The sequence below is a fragment of the Scophthalmus maximus genome, chromosome 5 (assembly GCF_022379125.1).
Source record: "Scophthalmus maximus strain ysfricsl-2021 chromosome 5, ASM2237912v1, whole genome shotgun sequence".
Taxonomy (NCBI): Eukaryota; Metazoa; Chordata; class Actinopteri; order Pleuronectiformes; family Scophthalmidae; genus Scophthalmus; species Scophthalmus maximus.
This window is the reverse complement of record NC_061519.1, coordinates 23,197,099-23,207,111: the sequence shown is the minus strand read 5'-3', so window position 1 is coordinate 23,207,111 and position 10,013 is coordinate 23,197,099. Positions and strand designations below refer to the sequence as shown.

Genomic DNA, 10,013 nt, shown 5'->3' with positions numbered 1-10,013 from the left:
TCCATCTTTTGTAACCTTGAGCACAAATATAAGGATATATCCAAATGCAGTTAGAAGTGTTACATATAATCACAGATTACAACAATAATTTGATAATTAAGTGGATTGCAACTAACAAAACTTTCAGGATTATTTTCTTCCTTGATAGGTAAAAACAGTAAAAGGTGCCAACTAAAATTTCCAGCGCTCAAGATAATGCATATCTCATTTTATTCAACCAGCTGCACGTCATCATATTCAAGATGCTAACTGAGGAACAGAGTTGCCAATTACTGTTCTGTCGATAGATTATTTGACAAATTTCTGCAGCTCTGATCATACAATAGCTGAACTCACGAACACTTGAATATCTAAGAACAAATTAAGATACGTTCAGTTGTATTTAATTAGTTTCATTTTTATAATTGAAAACTGTAATTTGTGTTTCCGCTCGTCTTGATTTAAATGACGATATTGACACTTCACATGGCCCCGGCTCATAATTAAAAATGTGGATAACGATTGAATGGAGGCTGTGAATAAATGGTAGAACGGAAGTCATCATGTAGCAGCCACACATGCCTTCCCTCCTGGCATCTTTTAAAGTTAAACCGGTCAGACTCTGGGCCCTGAACCTCAGCTCCCTTCCTAACAACTGCTCCTGTCACTTCCATCCCGCCCCGGTGGCGTTTCCGTGTCTCGCCGGTTCCCCCCTCCCCCACTTCCCCCTCGCGACTTTCAAGCAGCCTGACTGCAACATGTAATATCGTGCGCCGCCACGCATGCGCGTAGCACCCACCACGATGCAAATGTCACTGCGCCACAAAGCATTCGAGGCCTACACAAAGAATTGGCGGGCCGAGGCGCGGAGAGGAGAGGGTTTCGAGTCAACGCGACCATGTTATTAACTCGAACCGTCGCCAAAAACGGTGGCGTGGCCACGCACGGACGAGGGGGAGGAAGCGAACCGCCACTCCTCCGTTCAGCCCGGTCGTGATCTTCGAGAAAGTTCGCACTGACCGCAGCACAACAGCGGAAAAGGATGACGTCAAGCGCCCATTGCCGTCGTCCCTCTCCCGGTCCCTTCAGCCCACATTCACACGGCAAAATGCAATTAAAACGCTTACACACGCCACAATCTGAATCAAATCACCCAACCGGGAATATTCTTACGTCATAGGCGCGGATTTACTCGTCAAATGATAAGAAAAAAAAACAGGTCGTTTGACACATACCCCATCTTTACAGCCTACCCGGCAGACGGAGACCTTATAAGCTCGTTGGGTGTCGGGGAGGGGTCACGTGTCGGGTCCTCGGCCAATGGGAGCGCCCCTCGCGTGTTTTGCTAGGCTCTTCTCGGAGAGGACGGACGACGAACGAACGGCTGGGATGTTTTCAAAAGCGGAGATGAACGTCACACTGCCGTAGGCGACGGCAAGCGTCCACTATCTAGCCAAAGAAACTGTTCACAATTGCGCAGTTTTCACTCATAGCCGGACGCGAATGAGTCGGCGGCGACGCGGAAACCCCCAGTTTAAAGGTAAGGCGCCGAACGAGGTATGGGGTTTTTTTTTCTGTCTTTTTGAATCGCGTCGGAACATGAGGGGTTAGGGGATCCGGGTTAGCCATCTGGCTACGGCGAGCGGCGGGGGGCTAGCGTCGAGCTAACTTGACGTAAAAAAGAAAAGGGAATGTTATGTGTTCGCTATAGTTTCTGCGCCACGTGCGTACACACTGACTTTCTGTCCCCCCCCCCCCCCAACCAACCCTGCGCCAAGTGGAGACATTTCGTTCCGTAGCTGCCTTTAATTAGCCCTCCGCCTTTTCAGAAGGCGAGAGCCCGGAGAGAGAGGGTTGGAAAATGGGCGAAGCGGAGCGGGCTCCTTGTAGCCCCAGCCAGTCGGGGGGAGGCTGTGCAGGGGCTGGGAGCGAGCTAGCCTAGCAAGATTAAGCGCCGGGGAGGAGGAGGGAGGGAGGGAGGGAGGGAGGGGGACGTTGTGAGGGCAGCGGAGGGGCTGCAGTGGGCTTTTGTCTCGGGCTTGTACCGAGCGCTCGTATTGTGTGTGTGTGTGTGTGTGTGTGTGTGTGTGTGTTGCCATTGAAACACGGAACGCACGAACTTGTGTGTTTTCTCTCTCTCTCTCTCTCTCTCTCTCTCTCTCTCTCTCTCTCTCTCTCTCTCTCCATATTGGGCACACACGCGCATTTACGCGCGGAACCAAAAGCATCCACAACCCCAGATGAATCATTGCGTATACGTTGGTGTTAGCCGTGGGCCAAGTTGAACATTCTCCATCATATTGTCGCCTGCCGTGAGGTGGGTGGTGCTGGTGGTGCTGGTGCTGGTGGTGTCTGCGACCATCCGAGCCAACGACACCGTTTATATACACACACAGCTCAGCTTCATACAGAACAGCTGTTGTTTAAAAAAAAAAAATCCAGAATAACATAATAGAGCATATCTGATTATTATTTTTTTTTATACTGCTAATGCTCCCGAGGAACTAGCGTGGCTGCGTGTGCTCCTCCCAGCCAGGGACAGTGACATCTTAGGGGGTGTGTTGCCTAATACAAAAGCAGCCTGTTTTTTTTTTTTTACATGTCTCTCCATGCGACGAGGAAATGCCAGTGTAGAATTTTTTTAAAATGCCCCTAGTTAAAGTGCCAATTGTTTTTAGAGACGTACACCAAATAGAAAATGCATCCTAATACAATATTACCAGTATATTAAATGCTAGTCAGCTTCCACGTATGTGTGTGTGTGTGTGTGTGTGTGTGTGTGTGTGTGTGTGTGTGTGTGTGTATAGTATAAAGGAGAGGATGGAGAAATGCCATGTAGCTACAATACATCTGGTTATAAATATGACTGTGTTAATAGTAAGGGAGCAGAAATGTGGATTATTTAAACAGTATTCACCTAATCTACACACAGGTAATTTCTTGTTTAAGACAAAGGAGAGAAGGCCTAAACATGTGCACCCATGTCTTGTTGTTGGTTAGAACTGGAAGGCAGCAGCTGTTCTCTATTTGCAAAATCATTATTTTGTGATCTCAACATGACATTTTTTTCTCCTCTTTTGCTATCACAAATGCAAAGTTCACCTTTTTGTGCACGAACACTTATAATCGCATAATAATTATGCCACCGGTGAAAAGGCTCATGTAAAAGAATATAAGAATAAAAATACCCCTGACCAGTTATCCAAGGGCTTTGAATCGAGCAAAGCTGGACTTGGTTGTAGATTCTTGGAGACCTCCTCCTCTCATTCAAGAGGGTTTCTTTGTTCGGAAGAACTGATATGATCAGTGAGTGGTTATTTCATTGAGTCAAAACAGTTTTCTGATAATCACAAAAAAGCAACAATGAAATCTTGACTCATGCTCTTCCTGGACCATATATTAGAATTTGAAGGGACAGCGAGCAAGTTTTTTTTTTGTTGGTTTGCTTTTTCTGTCTAATTAGCAACACTATTCTCTCAGTTAAGCAGCTGAAACTAAAAACTGCTTCTTTCATTTGAGCCGTTATCAGAACAAAACCCAGATCTAAACGATAAATTGCCTGTTGTGTTGTACTTTGGGTTGAATGAAAACCTGTAAACTTATAGTCTTCCATGACACACCATGTTTTGACATTAATCTAAGGCACAGGACACACTGCCCATCAAAATCGTCCCTTGATGATGAGAAAATACACATTTACTTCACTTACAAAGTGCTGTAGAAGTCATGTTGATACATTGTCCACTGCCTTGCTAGGTGATTTATATATATGTATGTGTGTGTGTGTGTATATATATATATATATATATATATATATATATGACAAGCCAATATCTTTATCAGAATTTTTCCTCCTTAAAACCAGTATCAGACGTCTTATTCTTCTCTTATTAGCATAATTTTGTTTTTGGTGTCTGATGCCAAGGTTGATGGATGCACAGCCGGTTCGTAGTGAATTCCATTTAGTGGGATGAGCAAGCTTTTTTGTTGATTTGCCAGTGTAATCAGATGCACTAACTTAACCAAACATTCTGGGTTACTGTCAGTAGGTAGTCTTTGTTGTCCATGATGAGTTTGTACTAATATCCAAATACCCAGCTTACGATTCCAATAGAAAAAGAGTTTGTAAAGATCCCAAAAGTGTACTTGGCAACAGACCATGGAGCAGGTGGTGATTTGGTTCAGAATGAATGAGACATGCCACAGGACTAAAGGTTGTACTGCGATATTGGGTTAGGACAAAAATTGCTGTTGCTGTATATCAACAGATATTTTCACTGCGTTACAGGTACTTGAGCATGAGCATTGCAGTACCTTTTTTTGTTGTCAGTGAAGTGTTTTCTTTTCTTGCCTCTGGTGGTTTACTCTTCTGCCAATTTTACGGTGTGTGACATTGAAAAGATGGCACGTGTGTTAGTGTAGCCTTCTGTGTATATAAGGCTACGTTTTTAAACCTTAATATAAGCCTCTGTATGGAACTAAAAGCTCTTCAGAATGTAGTGAATGAATAGTATGTTACATCATTTGTGTGATAAAAACTCTTTTTAACTCTATTGCCGTACTTATATTGTGATACATCTTTTACCTCTTTATGTATCAGATTTTCACCAAATTCTCCGGAAAACGGGCATGAGAGCGCGCAGACCTCCGCCAAGACCCTCGCTTCATTCACGCTTACATAAATCTATGAAATATCATAACTGTAAAATGTGAAACGGGTTGATTTCAGTTTCTCAGAGGTGACCTCAGAAAACACCAGTGTATCAAAAAGAAAATATGATGTAGCTCTGTTAACTATATTTATGGTTACATCTTTGCAATGGTAATAAAATCCTATACACACACTTTATATATTAATGTATCAAGCATTTGATTGAGCTTCCATTGTAATTGTTTAGAGGATGTTTTACCAAAGCGTTGTTCAATAGTAGTTCAGGCAACATTGCTTCTTTCAGCACCAGAGCTGAGAGCGTTGGGGTAGTGAACACAAACGTATCTCTCCGCCCTGCGAATCCATGACCCCAATTTGTTTCAATAATAGTTAAAGTCGTAGTTGGATAATTTAATGACGGGTCTCTGTTGGATAAGGCTTAAAGCCTGCCCTGTTATCCTGCGTCACTCCCTCTTCAATGGCAAAATTACGTTTGACTCGGGAGGTTTATTACTGATGATTTGAATCATTGATGTTTAGAGGCAGCCCTACTCTTTTCCTTTTTCTGAAGTGTCAACACATTTGTTTTTTCAGAAAAGGAGAATATTTATCCCTGTCACACTCTGCGTCGGCTCATTCTACTTACCGTACTTTGACTACTTCTTCTGTATGACACATCCACTGCTCCTCGGGGGCATCAGTGACGAATGTCACAGGACTTCAGGGTTGAACCAACCACTGCACTTACATAGAGTGGTATTACAGTGCAATGTTACAGCGTTGAATGTTGTTGTAACACACATTTGGTTGGATATAATACCATAAAAACAATGAAAAATACATATCATATTTTCCAGTATCCTACAATGACTTGCATATTTTCAAGGACCAACAATCCAAAACATAAAAATATTAAGATTTATGTCCACAAAGACAAAAGATAACGCTGAATCTTCACATTTTAGAAGCTGGAACTGGAAAGATTTTTTCTTGAACAATTTCAAAAGCTTTTTGATCAAAATAGTCGGCTTTTATTTTTCTGTTGACCGACCGTCTTATCTTTCAGCAGTAGGATACACGGGTCACATTTAGCCAGATGGAGACTGTGACCAAACATAGAAGCTTTGTCCATTTAATATGGGAGGCTGCCACTATCTGCCATTATAGAAAACATTTTTTCCCCCCTTCTGAGCATCAGGGATTTTCTGTTTGGTCTTAATTGCCTTGATAGCTTCGTCATATTGTATTTTAAAGTGATATTACAACTAGCAGTGCCATATGGTGCTAAAACCACTGCTTAGTATGTGCCTTTGACTGTCATGGCCAACTGACTAATGCCACCATTAAATCTCCATGCACACCACATGTATAGGACGAGTTAAACACCAGTGTCCAAACATTGGCAGACCTTGACTGATGACCGTCGGTTTCATAAACCAGTGGGCAAGTATCATCTCAAGCTCAAAATATTCCCACAACCTGTTGACCCGTTAAGCAAAATTTTTGTCAGAGTAACGTCTTTTCCTCTTGATCATCATTTCTGACTGTTAACATAACTGAATCATTCTGATCTTGTTATTGTTCTATAGTCCTCCGCAACTTTGTCTTTCTCTATGACCCATCCTCTCGGATGTTGGATTTGTTTGCGAGAGAAATTATGAGCATTAAGTTTGATGGAAGGATCGCCCTATCGATACAAATGCCCCCGTAAATGTTAATAATGAATGAGATTATGTAGATGCACGAGGGACATTGAGATTTTTAAACCCATGTAAAATTATACCCAACTGTAATGTGATGGATTCTTTTCCAAAGTGACTCACTTAACACTTGTTAGACACTGGGTCAGGGTTTCTTCTTGCTAACTAACTTGAGTCTTATGATGCACTATGATTTTGTATAATCTGTGGTGCAGCGCAGACATTAATAATTCAGTCATTTTTAGTTGATTGACAAATCTATTCAAGTAAAAACTGGAAGCATTACATGATCAGTTACAGCTTTATGAAAAACTAAGAGCCATTTGCTTTCTTACATTAACAGTTTTTTGAGTGGCTGGTTGTAGTAATTCTGAGAGCATTGTATCTGTTCTCTCAACATTAAAAAAATATTTCCTATAGTTGTAAAACAAAGCAGATTAATCAGTAAGTGTTTATAAACAAATTGATTGAATAAGTGTTTATTCCATTTCTACTATTGTGCTGGTCTGAAGAAAATCCTGACATTTAGCTAGTGAGTCGATTTGGTGAGTTAAAAATATGACTCTTTCCGTGTGTCTCGGCAACAGTCGGTGCCAGCATTCGTCCTCTGATCACGCTCAGATGTATTGAGTGACAGGCCTGGATGCAGAAAATCTGATTTCCCTTTTAATTTCTGCCAGATTGTGAAAATCAAGACGAGGGAGGGTCTGCAGTCACATCAATTTTACACGTTCAGACGACTCAGATGTTCATACGAGCAGAGAGAGAGAGAGAGAAATCCAGCCTCTAGAGGATAGATTGATTTTGAAGTATGTACCATATTAACACCGTCTTCACAACCTTTAGCACTTTTGCTAAATGATTTGTGTTATGTTAAGATTTCCTTGCTTTGTAAACTTTAGCACAGAGAGGGTTTGACTGTATGTTTAACTGGGAAACCATACAATGGATGCTATGGCCTCTCCAGACAGACTATAAGCCTCTTAGTTAGAGAATAGGGTATTGACCAAGGTGCTGTACAGAAGGAACAATTATGTAAGGACTTAAAAGTATTCCCAATATGCTGCAGTGGTGCATTTTTCATTGTGATTGATTTTAGTTTTAGTTTACAGGATGGATCGATAAGGGTTCTTATTTTTTATTTAAATCATAGCGATGTCATTAACTTGCTTTTGTATCCATACGGAATTCATATTCTTAGAGTTGTACCAAAGATACCAGCAGACTGGATATATCCCTGTCAAGAATCTTGTACGTCATGCATGCTCTTTGCTGATATAAGTAACTTGTAGGTGTAGTAAAGTAAGTGGCAGAATTGAATAGTGACCTTGAATATGATGGAGGACGTGATGTGGAATAAATGCAGATCAGTGGAATGGGAACAATTTAGGAGTTATTCTGTATGAAAAGATAGAAATATTTATACAGTTTTACAAGTTATGGTTCATAATGCTGGACTAAAACCTTGCGTGCCCTTCACCCCTCACCTTTGTGCTCGGGACTTTAGCTGTTTATGAGATGTTTGGAATTTTGTCTCTCTTTGTCTCTAATTTTATACCATCTGTTCATAATTCTGAGTCCAAGTGAAGCAGTGAAATTGACTGTAAACGTTATGAACGCAGTTCCTCTTTTTTTGTTGTGAGGGATCGGGGCAGGGTCGTACATTCAGGGAAACCCCCTAAAACGGTCATGGTTTTTGTTTTACTACTCTTTCCCCTTAGCAAAGAAAAGACCGCTGTCAGTTTTTCTGTTAATGATCATTGAGGCTAGTTTTTTTGTTTTTTTTAAAGAAGTCGACAAAAGCCGAGATCTGATGAATCATCCTCGAATGCCGAGTGAAATTTAGAGCATTTGTATTAAATGGAAGGCAGAGGAAAATCAATGTCCAGTGTTCCAGACAGTTTAATATTCTGTTTCGTATCATTTTGGCTTCATGTTGCCGACCTCCTATATTATGTTGCAGTTCAAACCAGACTGTGGAAAAAAGGCACTAGTGCCTTGTGTAATATGAAGTGCCTCTACCTGAGCCTGAGCCTATCTGCAGTCGGCCCCGCCAGCCGAGTATCTGCGTCTCCCAGAAGCCCAGCGAGTGTGCGTTTGTGCATGTCTGTGTATCTGTGTGTGGAGAGAGGGTGGAGCCTCCTGATTACACAACATGTGCTCGCCTTTGCCAGCAGCTGAATGTGTGCAGACAGAGCGTTGTTTTGTTTGGTACGTTTGGGTGCAGTATATCCGTGTGTAACGGCTGATGTTGATTTGATAATCCAACCAAGAGTGGCACATTTGAGAGTCTGTGACCTTCTCTGCAGGACGGCGTGACGCCGCAGAAGACGGAAGGCAAAGCTGGGTTTTTAAAACATCAATGTTCAAGGTTTTGATTAAAAAGGAACCCTTGTAATTTCCATTTATGAATGACCAATGAGAAAGACAGCAGTGTCTGTTGATAGTTTGGGGGGGGAAAAGACCTTTTTGAATGGGTGTGTGGTTTGCTTTCTTTATTGTTGAGCTGCTTTCACTTTACTGATGCCAAAGAAAGCAATCACATCCTGTTTACTCTGGTTCCGTAAGTGACCATGCTTTCTGAAGGCTGACGACCCTCCTGATGTAAAAAAGGTTTGGCAACGCACGATGGCACGCTTAGGAAGTTTCTTTTTCCATCCAAAATATTTATTGATTCCATACACTTAAGTACACAAGTATTAAACATGTCAGACCTCCTGTCCATATTCTGTAATAGTGTTGTAATACCAATAGCAGCTTTTAAATTCCATTCAGTGTCTCCTGTTTAAAATGCAGGTTCTGTAAAATGGCAAAAAGAAGATAAAATCTCAAACTCCTGATTCAGCGTTTGCTCAACGTAGTGTTAAATTGCCTTCTTTGACTATCATTTTTTTATCCGCACACAGCCTCACATTTTAAAATGCAGTGCTTAATAATCCAAATCAACAGAGAGAATTGAATATGAATATTCAGTCAGAAGTGACAAAAAAAAGCACCTTTAACACACCGTTGGACGAAACGGGCACTGTAAAGATGACACCTTAGGGACTATAAAAAATCCAAATGAAAAGTTAGGGTTAGGTTTCAGTCGAGTTTTGTTGACGTGTAAAATAAAATGACTAAATGAAGTCGCCCTCTGCTGCCATTGGTCCCTCGCTCCCCCACAACAAGATGGCAGAAAATTTGATGCCTTTTCTGCGTCAAAGCCGGACAATCAGCATTTGACGAGCAGCAGCTGAACTGTCTGTGAGAGGGTATTAAAGTTATGTCAGGAACAGTTAAGGACAGAACAGTTTGTAGGGAGTTGTGTTGAAGAGCAAGGACTTTGCCATTCGGGTGGTCTGACCTTTTTAGATACCACTTGTGATTTAGCTGCATGATGCAGGCTAATGGTAAACTAGCGGAGTGAGGCAGCAATGGTGTGTGATAGTATACAAATGTGAATGTAGCTGTAGATATAAATGTAAATATTATCCAGTCCTTTGAGCAAAGCAAAGTTCCTGGATTTCGTGTAGATACATTTTACTGATAAGGTCTTATAGATCCAGCAGCCATGTTTAACCCAGGCCGCCTTGTGAGTTCATCTGTGCTTAGCCAATCAGAGTGTTTGCTGATGATCAGGGGGACAGTAACTTCCTCCCTCGTGGCAAAAGTGTGGGTGAGATGGAAAGAGGCTCCCAGAA

General features: G+C 41.7%; 1 protein-coding gene across 4 annotated transcripts in view; it reads left to right on the top strand.

Moving 5' to 3' along the window:
* Positions 1 to 1,198: 1,198 nt before the first annotated feature.
* Positions 1,199 to 10,013, top strand: part of ankrd12 (ankyrin repeat domain 12) — a 30,931-nt gene continuing 22,116 nt past the window's right edge. The window contains exon 1 of one of the 4 annotated variants that reach the window (XM_035635754.2): positions 1,199 to 1,519. The gene's annotated coding sequence lies outside the window, so the exon portion shown is untranslated. The remainder of the gene's footprint in view (positions 1,520 to 10,013) is intronic. The other 3 variants (XM_035635756.2, XM_035635755.2, XM_035635757.2) reach the window with 3 other exon arrangements.